Source organism: Danio rerio, chromosome 2, assembly GCF_049306965.1.
Source record: "Danio rerio strain Tuebingen ecotype United States chromosome 2, GRCz12tu, whole genome shotgun sequence".
NCBI classification, from domain to species: domain Eukaryota; kingdom Metazoa; phylum Chordata; class Actinopteri; order Cypriniformes; family Danionidae; genus Danio; species Danio rerio.
Genome location: NC_133177.1, coordinates 60,812,501 through 60,826,939, shown reverse-complemented (window position 1 = coordinate 60,826,939; position 14,439 = coordinate 60,812,501). Strand labels below are relative to the sequence as shown.

Sequence of the window (14,439 nt, the reverse complement as noted above, 5' to 3'; positions counted from 1 at the left end):
TATAATTACTACTACTACTACTACTAATAATAATAAATGAATTATCACTACTAATAAAATATGAATTAATTATTACTACTAATAAAAATATTTACTACCACAGCTACTCCTAGTAATTATTATTATTATTATTAATATTAATACTAATTATTATTACTACTACCGCTACTACTACTACTAATAAATTATTGCTAATAATACAATAGTAAAAATAAATAATTACTATTAATATAAATATTTACTACCACAGCTACTCCTATTAATAATAATGATAATAATAATTGCTACTAATAAAAAATAATTAATAATTTATTACTTATAATAAAATAATACAAAATATATTTCTTATTATTAATAAAATTAAATAAAAATTACTACCACAGCTACTCCTAATTATTAATAATAATGATAATAATAATGATAATAATAATAATCACTACCACTACTACTAGTAATATTAATTATTACTGCTAATAAAAATATGTACTACCACAGCTACTCCTTGTAATAATAATAATAATAATAATAATAATAATAATAATTACTACTACTAATAAAAAAAAACATTACTACTGATAAAAATATTTGCTACTGCTAATAATAATAATTACTTCTATAAATAATAATAAATAAATTATTACTAATAATAAAATGGCACAAGAATATGCATTTATTTATGCATTTATTTATTTAAGTAAACACAAACACACACACACACACACACACACACACACACACACACACGCATGCACGCACGCACGGGACTGATGGCGGGGGTCACCGCTGGTTGCCATAGGTACTGCTGTGCCGGTGTATTTGCATGTAGTCAAATAGCTCATGAATAATAATAAGAAGAGCAGCCACTGCGGACAAATCTGATGCTGGTGTTACTACACCTGTGACACAGACAGACAGACACACAGACAGACAAATAGATAGATAGATAGATAGATAGATAGATAGATAGATAGATAGATAGATAGATAGATAGATAGATAGATAGATAGATAGATAGATAGATAGATAGATAGATAGATGAAACTATAATAGTTTGTTAATGTCGCAGTTTTGTAAGCAGCTGACTGGAGGATGTGAAAAAAGGGGCGTGTCCAGACGGAAGGTAAATAGGCCTATTCATTGTTAATACATTTTAAAGGGCCAGAGGTGAACATCAAATCATGTGAACATCAAATATTGTCAATATAAAAAAAACGAATGTATATATATTTTTAGTTTAATCCTTATATAACTTCTATAATTTTCCTATGGGGTCGCAAATAATCTAATGTAAATAAAACAAAATGCCTGCACAACAAAATGTACCCTGTTCATAGATGAATATAGTAATAAATAGAACGTTGACAGTAATGCATTTACAAAAACATGTTCGTTTCATCATATTTCAGATCGACATATTAATGTAATTAATAACTCTAAATTCTAGAAGGGATACACCTGCGGCCGGAAGTTAACGATACTTGTTTATATTATTACAACAATGAGCGCTTTTACATTACTATAAGGGTTTGGATATCGGGAAGACATTAGTAAAGTACAAATAACGAACAGTTCAGTGACAAAATATGAGTAATACACGGTATAATTACTATTTTTACATTACTGTGCGGGTCACATTTTGGACGCATGCGCTACGGAAGCCGAAGAGGTCACGCGTTCTCTCATATTTATTTCAAGTTCAACGGCACATTGTGATGGTTCGTAAAAATACGTCTTCACTTACATTCGTTTTTCTTCTTAGTTTGGAGAAAGTAAAAGCCATTTAATGTCCAGAAACACTCGAGAAGTCGCCCAAATATGAACACTAGTAACTCCTGTACAGTTGTGTGAACACGTGCGCGACATTCGAGGATGGAGAAATGGTGAGTCGACACACAAATTATTTTTTAAATGAGAATATTATCTCAAAGCAACCATAAAGTGATTTAATTGTGTTGTTAATAAACGGCATTTGTCAGGGACTTCGCATTAAAGTCAGAAAGTTCATAATTCTCGATTTTAATAATGAGTAAAACATTTGTGTTTGTTGGTATTTTAAACTAAACATGATTTTTCAAAATAAAAGTCTAAAGCAGTTTTTCCCCCTTCAATAAAATATATCCTGTTCGACTTTTATTCATTTATCATTTAAAGATCAATATAATGATTATCCCCCCCCCCCCCCCAGATCATATCCAGAAGACAGCTGCTAAAATGGAGTGTAAAGTGTAACATTTTGTTTTTGAGGAAGTCTTGTCAGTCTAATGAACAGTATTTTAGTTATATACATAGATCTGTAATGTTTTATTTTTATCAAAATGTTTTTGTAACTCGACAACAAATATGAAAACCAATTAATAGTTACAACATAAAAACAACTATTTTACTACGACAGCTACTCCTACTAATTATTGTTATTTTATTTGTATTATTATTATTATTATTATTATTATTAATACATTCAAGTTTCACAATCCCAGCTTTTAGTAATTCGTGTAACATTTTGTGTTTTTTGGTATACTATTTATTTATTTTTTATATTTTTATATTATTTTTATATTTATTTATTATTATTTGTGATTTTTCAAAATAAAAGTGTAAATTACTTTATGCTAAAATGATAACAAATTTTAAAGTGTAACAATTTGTGTTTATGAGTAAAACTCTTATCAGTCATGTTTAAATCAAGATAAATTTACTAAAAGTTTTCAAAAAACTTTATTTTCTAAATTTATCTATATCAAATTAAAATAAATGATAATAAAATAAATTAGGATTAACACACTCGCGCACATCCCATAATATACCAGTTTTCATTTTATAGATAAAAGGCTGTATATATATATATATATATATATATATATATATATATATATATATATATATATATATATATATATATATATATATATATATATATATATATATATGTTTGATTGCTCTATTGTAATACATATTTTCCAATAAAAATGTATTTAGACTATATAATCAGACTTTTGTCATCAACACTTTAATAAGCTTGTTTAAGAAAATGTTAGTTCATTTATTTATTACTAACTTCAAAAAACAATGAACTATACATTTATTACAGTATTTATTCATGCTTGTTAGAGTTAGTGAATGAAACGAAGGTGTTCCTAATAACTCAGTGCATTAACTAATGTTAACAAGGATGAATTTTAATTTTAATAATCCATCAGTAAAGGTTGAATTATGGTTCATATGATTAGTTCATGTTAGTAAATACATTAACTAATTAAACATTATTATAAGGTGTGTAGTAAAATGTCTATATATCACTGTACTGCATGCAGAATATTAAAGAAAGAGAAATTTAATTGTAAAGCTAAATGCACAAACAACACATTTCCCTGATATGTATACATGTAAAGTAATTGCTCTTTACATAACAACATGTATCATACACGTTGTAGTGATCTGACTGGGTATAGGGGTACCAAATTATAATTTGTAAGTAAAAATAAAAATATATATTTATAGAGGTATTTCTGCATAGGATATGCACTCACTGGCTTCTTTATTAGGTACACCTGTCCAACTGCTCATTAACATAAATATTCAATCAGCCAATTACATGACAGCAACTCAATGCGTTTAGGCATCATGGTCAAGACGATCTGCTGCAGTTCAAAGCGAGCATCAGAATGGGGGAGAAAGGGGATTTAAGTGACTTTGAACGTGGCATGGTTGTTAGTATTTCAGAAACTGCTGATCTACTGGGTTTTTCAAGCACAACCATCTCTAAGGTTTACAGAGAATGGTCTGACAAAGAGCAATTATCCAGTGAGCGGCAGTTCTGTGGACGCAAATGCCTTGTTGATGCCAGAGGTCAGAGGAGAATGGCCAGACTGGTTCCAGCTGATAGAAAGGCAAAAGTAACTCAAATAAGCACTCGCTACAACCGAGGTCTGCAGAAGAGCATCTCTGAACACACAACACGTCCAACCTTGAGGCGGATGGGCTACAGCAGCAGAAGAGCACACCGGGTGCCGCTCCTGTCAGCTAAGAACAGGAAACTGAGGCTACAATTCACACAGACTCACCAAAACTGGACAATAGAAGATTGGAGAAACGTTGCTGCTCTGATGAGTCTCCATTTCTGCTGACACATTCGGATGCTCGGCTCAGAATTTGGCGTCAACAAAAATGAAAGCATGAATCATCCTGCCTTGTATCAGCGGTTCAGGCTGGTGGTGGTGGTGTAATGGTGTGGGGGAGATTTTCTTGGCACACTTTGGATCCATTAGTACCAACTGAGCATGGTGTTAATGCCACAGCCTACCTGAGTATTGTTGCTGACCATGTCCATCCCTTTATGATCACAGTGTCTCCATCTTCTGATGGCTTCTTCCAGCAGGATAACGCACCATGTCATAAAGCGTGAATCATCTCAGACTGGTTTCTTGAACATGACAATGAGTTCACTGTACTCAAATGGCCTCCCTAGTCACCAGAGCTAAATCCAATAGAGCATAAATAGTGCTATCCTGTCAATATGGCGCAAAATCTCTGAGGGATAATTCCAGTACCGGGTTGAATCTATGCCACGAAGGGTAAAGGCAGTTCTGAAGGCAAAAGATACAAGTAAGGTGTACCTAATAAAGTGGCCGGTAAGCGTATGTCTATGTCAGGGGTGTCAAACCTAATTCCTGGAGGGCCGAAGCCCTGCACAGTTTAATTCCAACCCTGCTCCAACACACTCACCTGTAGATTTCAAACAAGCCTGAAGGACTCAATTAGTTTGATCAGGTGTGTTTAATTAGGGTTGGAACTAAACTGTGCAGAGCTGCGGCCCTCCAGGAACTGAGTTTGACACCTGTGGTCTATGTTATTGAACTATACATGCAGCATAATAAGAAAAGAGGAATGCCATTGTGAAGCAAGATGCACAACCAACTCGTACTGTATTTTGCATTTAAAACATGAAGATTTTTATCATCGCACAACATGAGTCATACTCGCACCACATACATGTAAGATATTGTGTGCTTTATTAATAATCACCACACGTTCAGTGATACTCAAGAACATACAGGTTTAAATTCTACAAAGCTGTTGTTTAATTGCAAACTTTGCTTTTAATTATTAAATCAGGCGAATGAAGAGATTCTGAGGGTCATTACAGTATTGGTGCAGAGATTTGATTGTGTGTGTGAGTGTGTGAATGTGAACTTATTCAGCTGTTATCTGCTAATCTGTTTTGTTTCTCCAGTGGAAGTCAGTATAAATAAAAACACAGTGGCAAACGCAGAAATTAATGCTGTTTTTTTTTCTCCTTCAGCGTTTGAGTGGAACGATGTCTTCATTAACGAGGGCGTCTTCCTGTTCTGCTCCATGGGAAGTGACATCATCGAGTCTTCTGATGACCTCATCAGCAGGTCAGATGCATCTTAGTCTGTTTGTCACAGCTTTACTGCAGAAAAGAGCACAGAAACTACATTAGTCTATTGATTTGTCTGCTTATTAGTGTTCGTGAAAGACATCCGATATTACAAACACCAACAAATATGATGCTGTTGACAAACACGCCGTTATATTTGGAGAAATACTCTGGAACTCTTCAAATTAACATGGCCTACACCAGGGGTCACCAAACTTGTTCCTGGAGGGCCGGTGTCCTGCAGATTTTAGCGCTAACTCTAATCAAATACACCTGAACAAGCTCATCAAGCTCTCACTGGGTGTACTTGAAACACCCAGGCAGGTGTGTTGAGGCAAGTTGGAGCTAAACCCTGCAGGGCACCGGACCTCCAGGAACAAGATTGGTGACCCCTGCTCTACACTGAAAAAAATAACTTAAAGGGTCAGGAAACACCAGGGGCCTCATGTACGAAGACTTGCGTGGAAATCATACTAAAACATTGGTTCGCACAAAGCTGTAAATGTACGTACGCAGAAAAAAATTCAGATGTATGAAACACTGCGTACGCCGAATCTCACGCATATTCTTTTGTACATCTGAATGAATGTGAAACTGAGCGCAACATGCACGAGTGCAAAACCCCTCCCTGCCTCCTCCCCCGTATGAATATGCTAATGACTCTACTTTGGCAAAACCCAACGAAAAAGCAATGGCAAACCCAAGCAGAGGTAGACCGGAGAAAAACGGTGTTATTTGCAAGTTTGTCCTCCGGAATTAACAAACAAAAAAAAAAAAAAATAGAGTGGGAGAGTTTAGCTGATGTGGTTAACACAGTTAAGTCTGAACATCGCACTGTGTGGATTAAAAGTCTGAGTGGCGCAGCTCGTGAAACCCAAGTCAACATGATTTAACTCAATTGAGCATAAACTTGGTTCGAATCCATCGTCTCATAAACTAATAATCTTTAGTATACTTTTTTATACTCTTTTTTTTCTTTATTCCCCCGCTACATATCAGATTTTGCCCACTATTTATCACAAGAAAGACAAGTAGAAATCATTAATAAGTTTGTGCATCATATTTTATTTGCACATTTATTGAATGGAAATGTTTCTGATTCACGCATGCAAATTCATCTTCAGATAGTGTCTTTATAGCAATGTGTGTGCAGTAGATCGCTCAGATTACATTGGGAAAACAGGCGACCGCTGCAAATTGTGCTTTAATGTTTGGCTGGTCAACTGTATGGTATGGAAACCTTATATACCTACTATATGAACCCGTCTCATACAGCTGCCATTGCAAGGCTCAGACACTTTGTAGAGAGGAATTTAACACAACTGCCTCTAGGAGTCGCCAATGGAAATAAAACAGACACGCACAAAAAATGTGTGTACACCAGCCAGAAAGCTGCAGTGAAGCTGCGCACATTCCCACGTTCAGTTCATTGTTAGTAAATCCAAACGTGAGCGATTCTGAGCGTGAAACCGGGCGTACGCAAAGTTTTTGTGTGTGCAAATGTTGATACATGAGGCCCCAGAACACACGTGTTGAGCTGTTGACAGTCGTATGTGTCCCACACTGCTATAAACACTATTAGGACGCATATATTTCACTAAAAAGTGAAAATTGGTTGTTTTTGCGTTATTTCAAGCAAATTCGTTCTTTAAGTTTGAAACAAATTTTTGAAGCTTCGTCATGCCGATTAGATACTTGTGTGTATTCCAGCGTGTAGACTGGACGTCTGTACCTGGGAGTACCTTGTGATGTCTCTAAATGTGCTGCATTAATTCATGAGGAAGACTTGGTTCAAACCAATCAGCGCGCTCTATTGTGTATGCGGTGCAACTTCATTAATATGCATAATAGCTTCGAAGTCTGCTTTCACCTGTTACAGTGGTCAGACGGCAGAGAGACGACATGTTGTGTTGCCAAAACAAGTGGTCAGTGTTGTGTTTATAAATGTGCTGCAGTGAAGGTTTTGTTTTCATTTCCTGCTATGAGAGCGCAGCTGGACTCACATGTTGGATTACAGTGTGCGCGACACGCTGCAAATATACGTGTCTAAGGAACATATCATACTACAAAGTATGTTGACTGAGTTTAAATTCGTTTACTTTGTCGAAATTCTCAGAATTAAACTGCACAGCCGAAAAGAAACTATGCTCATCAACAGGATAAAAGTTGGCTCTCTATAGAACAGAAACGATTGGTTGTATGTTATTGTTGTATTTGTGAGAGAAAAGCTTGGTTATGGATGTGACAGTAGTGAAATTGAAACTTGTGTGACTTTGGCAAATCAAATATAATAGTTTGAAAACATTGACAGAGACATTTTTGAGTATTTTAAGGCACTGTAAAATACTTGCTTGCACAAAAAAAAACCCCTGCAGAAATGGTATCGCTATTTTGGCTGAAACGTAATTGTTTTTAACAGCAGGCTTGACGTTTGCATGGAATTGCTCATAGATATATTTGTAAAGTTCACCATAATAACCCGGGTTTGCAGTTGTGATGATGATAATTGATTTTTATTTACATTAAATTCATGTCATTTCATTTTTAAACTAAAAGTAGAAATTAAATTTTGTCAACTTGCTCAAATAAAATTGATTGTTTAAAATTTTAAGTAAACAATTACCTTTAATTCACTATAATAACTCAGGTTTGCAGTTTTGGAGAAAATCTCTGGTACTTTTTGAATTAAAGTGACCCCTGGGAATGGGATCTTTATACAGTAGATGTTTATAGAAGATCACTCAATAAAGTAAAACATGATCAAACTAATTACATAAATATAGTATAATATAGTATAGTATTATTACTGGATTATTTCTCAAAATACTTGTCATTTCATACCCAAACATCCTTATTTCATAAAGTCTGATTTTAGTCTATGAGCACTAAGCTGTGTGTATACCAGGGATGCCCAAACTTGGTCCTGGAGGGCCAGGGTCCTGGAGAGTTTAGCTCCAACCCTAATCAAACACACCCGAACAAGCTAATTAAGCCCTTACTAGATATACCAGAAACTTCCTGGCAGGTGTGTTGAAGCAAGTTGGAGCTAAACTATGCAGGATACCGGCCCTCCAGGACCGAGTTTGGACACCCTTGGTATATACACTCTCAGAAATAAAGGTACTGGGGTGGTTCCTTTTCAAAAGGTACACATTTGCACTTGAAGGGTCCATATTGGTACCTCAGAAGTATACCTACAACTTTTAGGAGAAACACTTTTGTACTTTTTAGGTACTAATGTGTACTCTTGAGGTATTAATATGGATCTTTTAGGTACAAATTTGTACCTTTTAAAAAGTGCTACCCCAGTGACAGCTCGCGTACCTTTATTTCTGAGAGATATTGTGTTAAAGCCAATATTTATTGTGTGTATGCATGCAATTTTCACTTTAAAAATCCCATTTAAAGTATCCGTTTAAATAATGGGTGAAGCCATTTTCCAGATCAATTTAGTTGAATAACTAAAATTGGTACCACTTTATTCTGATGGTCCATTTGAGTATTAGTAGACTGTCTGCGTAATATCTGCTGATACTGCTCCTTCAACACACATTTCACTGACTATAAGAAACAATGCAAGTACATGTAAACTTACACTAACCCCAACCTCAACTTAACAGTCTACTTATAATCTAATGAGCATTAGTTGGCATGTAGATGCAATGTAACGTGAATTCAACAAACAGACCATCAAAATAAAGTGTGACCCTAAAATTTAATGAAATAAATATTGAATAAAGTCAGTGAATAATTTCTCTTTTTATTTTGTAATTGAGTCGAGCTGCTTTATTAGTTTTTACATTTTTTTGTGTGTGTTTCTATAGTTTATCAACCTTTATTTTAAGTTAATTTGGGACATTACGCAAACAATGTAAATATTTTACTGGCAAAATAACTAAATAAATAAACAAACAACATTTATTTATATATTTGTTTGTTTGTTTATTTATATTATTATAAATATTTTTAGAAGAGTTTTGGAAGGGGATTTTTGAAATATACGAACAGATATATAGCATTCCTATAGACCCAGATCCATTGATGGGCATTTTTGGTGTCGTGCCTGAGAATATTGATCTCAGTAAAGACATACTTTCAGTTATTGCCTTCACTACACTACTAGCAAGACATTTAATATTACTCAAGTTGAAAAGAGTAGACTCCCCAACGCATGCTGCATGGCTGGATAAAGGAAGTGATGTCTTACATTCAATTGGAAAAATTAAATACATGATTCGAGGATTGAAGCGCAAGTTCCTAGAGGAATTAAAATGGTCGTGCCCAACTGAGTCTGGTTCTCTCAAGGTTTTTTTTCTTCACTCCCATCAGGTGTAGTTTTTTTCCCTCTCCGCTGTCGCCACTGCCTCGCATGGTTCAGGATTGGTAGAGCTACGCATCGATGAATTGGCTCTTCAGTGTTTGAACTCTCAGTAATGATTAAATCACACTGAACTGAGCTAAACTGAACTGAACTGAACTTAAACACTAAAACCTGAACCACACTGTTCCAGTTACTGAACTACACTGTTCCAGTTACTATGACCATTTATGTGAAGCTGCTTTGACACAATCTACATTGTAAAAGCGCTATACAAATAAAGCTGAATTGAATTGAATTGAACAAATGGTTCCCCTTTATTAAATACTTTGAAGAACTCCCTAGCCTTTAGAAAAATGTATTTATTTTTATTTTATTTTCTCTTATACGCTATTTCTATATTATACTCTTTGGATGTGACTAAACTCCTCATGTCAAAAGAGAACATATTGACTAAAAATATGACAATGTATTTCCTCACTGTCAACTTTGATATATCTGGAAGGTTTTGTGGTTCAAGAGAATACGACCGTTTTTTATTGTTATTATAATTATTATTAATTAAAAAAAATGTTCTCTCATTTTATTCAAAATGTTTTTATTTTCTTTTTGTATTAAGATGCACCTCTTTTGCATATTCCCTCTTTTGGATGTTGCCACGCCTCTCATGTTAAATGACAACATATGGACTGAACAAATATGGTACACTCACTGTCAACTCAGGAACTCTGGAATGATGTGTATGTATGTGTATGTGTGTATATGCATATATATATATATATATATATATATATATATATATATATATATATATATATATATATATATTCTTTTTCTTTTCTTTCAATGCCGTGGTTTTGGTTGGGTTGGGGTAATGTAATGCTGTAAATGCAAAAACTCAATAAATAAATATTCAAAAAAAATATATATATTATTTAAAATGAAGTATTTTTAGTGAACTGTAAAGAGCCAGGTTTGCAGTTGTGATCATGTGATGATAATGTGAGCGAGACGTTGCCAGGAGTGTGTGTGTCTAGTTTTATTGTCCCATGGGTGGTGTTTTTAGAGTCTCATGGGTCTCACTTGTCCCGACACAAAATTTGCCCCAGAACCAATGTGTGTGTTTGTGTGTGTGTACATATATGTGTGTGTGAACATGCAGCCAGACAGACTGTGACCTGAGACTATAGACAGACACAAAGGTCGTTGTCCTGGGTGACAGGAGAGAGTGTGTGTGTGTGTGTGTGTTTAGACTCAGACTTGATTATTAATGTGAGATCAGGGTCAGCAACTCCTCTTTTCTCAACGGAAAAACACAGATCATAAACACACATTCAACGTCACTTTAGTGTATTTCTGCTACATCTTCAGTTGCAGAACAACAAAAACAATAATGTACAAACTGACATTATTTTCAGAAGCACATTTACAGATCTGCCTATTTTTTCAGTTTATTGTTAACTTTTTATAAATGTTTTATTTTCCATTTTTAGTTTTTTACAAACATATAGGGATTAAAACATTAAGGGATTTTTAAACCCCTTATAAATGAGGGTAGAAGATTTTCATTCATTTATTCATTTATTCATTTGAATTTATTCTAATATTTATTTAAAAAAAATATTTATTTTTAATTATAATTTAAAAAACAAATGTATAATTTATTTATATTTTTATTTAGTTAATTTTATAGTTTTTATTGCATTTATTTTTTTTTATTTATTTAAATTTATTTATTTATTTATTTTATTATTTTATTTATTTTATCTTTATTCAATTGTTTAATAATTTATTTTATTAACTTGTTAATTTTTATTTATTTTATAATTATTTTATTTATTTCTGTTAATTTATTTTCAATTATTTTATTTCTTTTTCATTTTTGTATTTTTAATTATTTATTTTTATTAATAATTTTTATGTATTTGAATTTATTTTAGTATTTTAGCAATTTTTAAAAAAAATATTTTAATACTTTATAATTTTTTATTCTTATTTATTTTTTAATTATTATTATTTTATTTAGTTTATTTCTTTATTTTATTTTATTTTTATTTAATTTTAAGATTTATTTTTATTTATTTGTTTTATTATTATTATTTTTAAAATTTAATTAATTAATTAACTTTATTTTATTAATTTGTTTAATTTTCATTCATTTATTTTAATTATTTCTATTTTTTATTTTTTTATTGATAAAATTGTCTATTTTTCTAACTATGTAAGTTGTTGCAGCCTGTGAATCTGAGGAAAATTTATCAGCATTATAAGCATGACAAATATTTGTCTTTGTAACTAACAAATATATATATATATATAACATCAAAATGTGGCTAAATAGTATGTTTTCAGCATGAAAGTGAATTAGCTTAGTTGAAATGTCAATAATGAGAATGTAGTCTGGCCTGTGTGTATTCAGAAAAGCTTTATAGTGGGTGTAATAATATTATTACAATTGTATAGACTGTGAATATATAGACTACTCTGTGTGTGTTTGTGTGTGTGTGTGTGTGTGTCTGTATTGGTCTGGTTGGCACTTTCAGACTGTCTGGTATGTGTATGTGTTGGGGAGGTGTGTGTCTGGTTGGCACTTTCAGACTGTCTGGAGTGTGTGTGTGTGTGTGATGGGGTTATAAGTGTGTCTGAGAGCAGATCTTTATTAAAACGCACTTAAACAGCAACTGCAGGTGGATTTGTGTGTGTGTGTGTGTGTGTGTGTGTGTGTTTGTGTGTGTGTGTGGCTACTACATGATCATTTAAATGTGAGATAATTGTAGTAGGAATATGTGGATTCTCTAACTTTATTTTGACTAGTTTAGGACACACTGATGAATTTAAGCATGGGGTAATTTAATGCGTTCACACTGACGTTGAACGATTTTTGATTAATTATGACTGTTTTATATCTGTTTTATTCACTTTTAAAGCAGATCTTTTATAAATAACCAACAACTGAAAAACACTGATATTCATTCATTCATTTCCCTTCGGCTTAGTCCTTTTATTCATCTGGGGTCACTACGGTGGAATGAACCGCCAACTTATCCAGCACGTTTTACACAATAGATGCCCCTCCAACTGCAACTAAGTTGGGGGAAACACCTGTACACACACACACACACTCATGCACTACAGCCAATAGTTCATCAATTCAGAAATGCTAACTGGCCCAACTGTGACTCGAACCAGCGACCCTCTTGCAATGAGGCTACAGTGCTAACCATTGAGTCAAGCCCACTTTTTTCCAAATTTCTCATATATAATTTCCAAATCTACCAGCCAAAGCCGCACACACACCATGTTTAACTCAGAGTAAGCAAGCAAACGAGTTTGAGAAACAATCAAATGACAGATTTAAGAAAGCATCTCCTGGTATTTGTGCGTGCGGGACGTCCCGGGGCACGCTCTTTTATTTTAGTTTATTGTGTCTGGCCCACAAAGAAGCGGCCCCTCATTAAAAATACATGTGATTGGATCACAGCTCGTGTGAATCAGGAGATTGAGCTGCTTTAAGAGGCTGTGTGTGTGTGTGTGTGTGTGTGTGTGTGTGTGTGTGTGTGTGTGTGTGTGTGTGTGTGTGTGTGTGTGTGTGTGTGTGTGTGTGTGTGCTGAAACACTACAGCGCTACAACACACACCCGCTCGCCCCTGCCTATGGGAAACACATCCCTGCGGCGGGCCGGGGTCAGAGGTCACAGCCTGTCTGTTAAAGCAGATCCTTTATTCTGCATCCAGAAACACACACATGCGCGCACACACACACTCCAGAAAACACACATTCTGCAGACTCCTCAGTGTACAGCTTTGGTTCATCAGAAATCAGATTAATGGTGGGTTGTACAGTGAATGCAGTACATTTACAACATTACATATGTGTGTGTGTGTGTGTGTGTGTTTATTTGTGTGTGTGTGTGGGTATCTGTATATATGTGTTTGTGTATTTGTGTGTGTATCTGTGTTAGTGTGTATTTGTGTGTGTTTCTTTGTATCTGTGTGTATGTGGGTGTAAGTACACTGCCTGACAAAAGTTTTGTTGTGGACTCCAGCTGTAAGAGCAACACATAATAACTCGACTTCTAGTTGATCAATTGGAAAAGTGTCAGAAGGTGGATTTCTCTGATGAATCATCTGCTGATCTGCATCCCAATCATCACCAATACTGCTGAAGACCTACTGGAACCAGCATGGACCAAAGATTCTCACAGAAATCAGTCAAGCTTGGTGATGGAAAAATCATGGTTTGGGGTCACATTCAGTATGGAGAGATCTGCAGAGTGGATGATCAACATCAACAGCCTGAGGTATCAAGACATTTGTGCTGCCCATTACATTACAAACCACAGGAGAGGGACAATTCTCCAGCAGGATAGCGCTCCTGCTCATACTTCAGCCTCCACATCAAAGCTCCTGAAAGCAAAGAAGGTCAAGCTGCTCCTGGCCCATTGGCCAGCCCAGTCACCAGACATGAACATTATTGAGTATGTCTGGGTCAGAGTTTCATCTAATTTCGTATGTTTCATTTTTAACTTTCCACTTTTGTTTTAATGGAATTTGATACGGCACGGCGAACAGAAAGAAAAACCTCCACATTTCGTGACTCAGTGTTCCTTTAAGGTAATCAAAAATCGCTGTTTTTACATGGTAGACTCTTAATAAGAGCAATATCTTAATCATATTAAAATCGGAGTAATGGTGTCCGTGTAAATGAAGTTCCAGATGAGCTG

At 34.3% G+C, this 14,439-nt stretch overlaps 1 long non-coding RNA gene across 4 annotated transcripts in view; it reads right to left on the bottom strand.

Annotated features, from left to right (window-relative positions):
• Positions 1–4,994: 4,994 nt before the first annotated feature.
• The window catches only part of LOC100536415 (uncharacterized), a 63,658-nt gene continuing 54,213 nt past the window's right edge, over positions 4,995–14,439 (bottom strand). For all 4 annotated transcript variants that reach the window (XR_012395326.1, XR_012395327.1, XR_224321.6 and 1 more), the window contains one exon: positions 4,995–5,431. This is a non-coding gene — a long non-coding RNA (uncharacterized lncRNA). The remainder of the gene's footprint in view (positions 5,432–14,439) is intronic.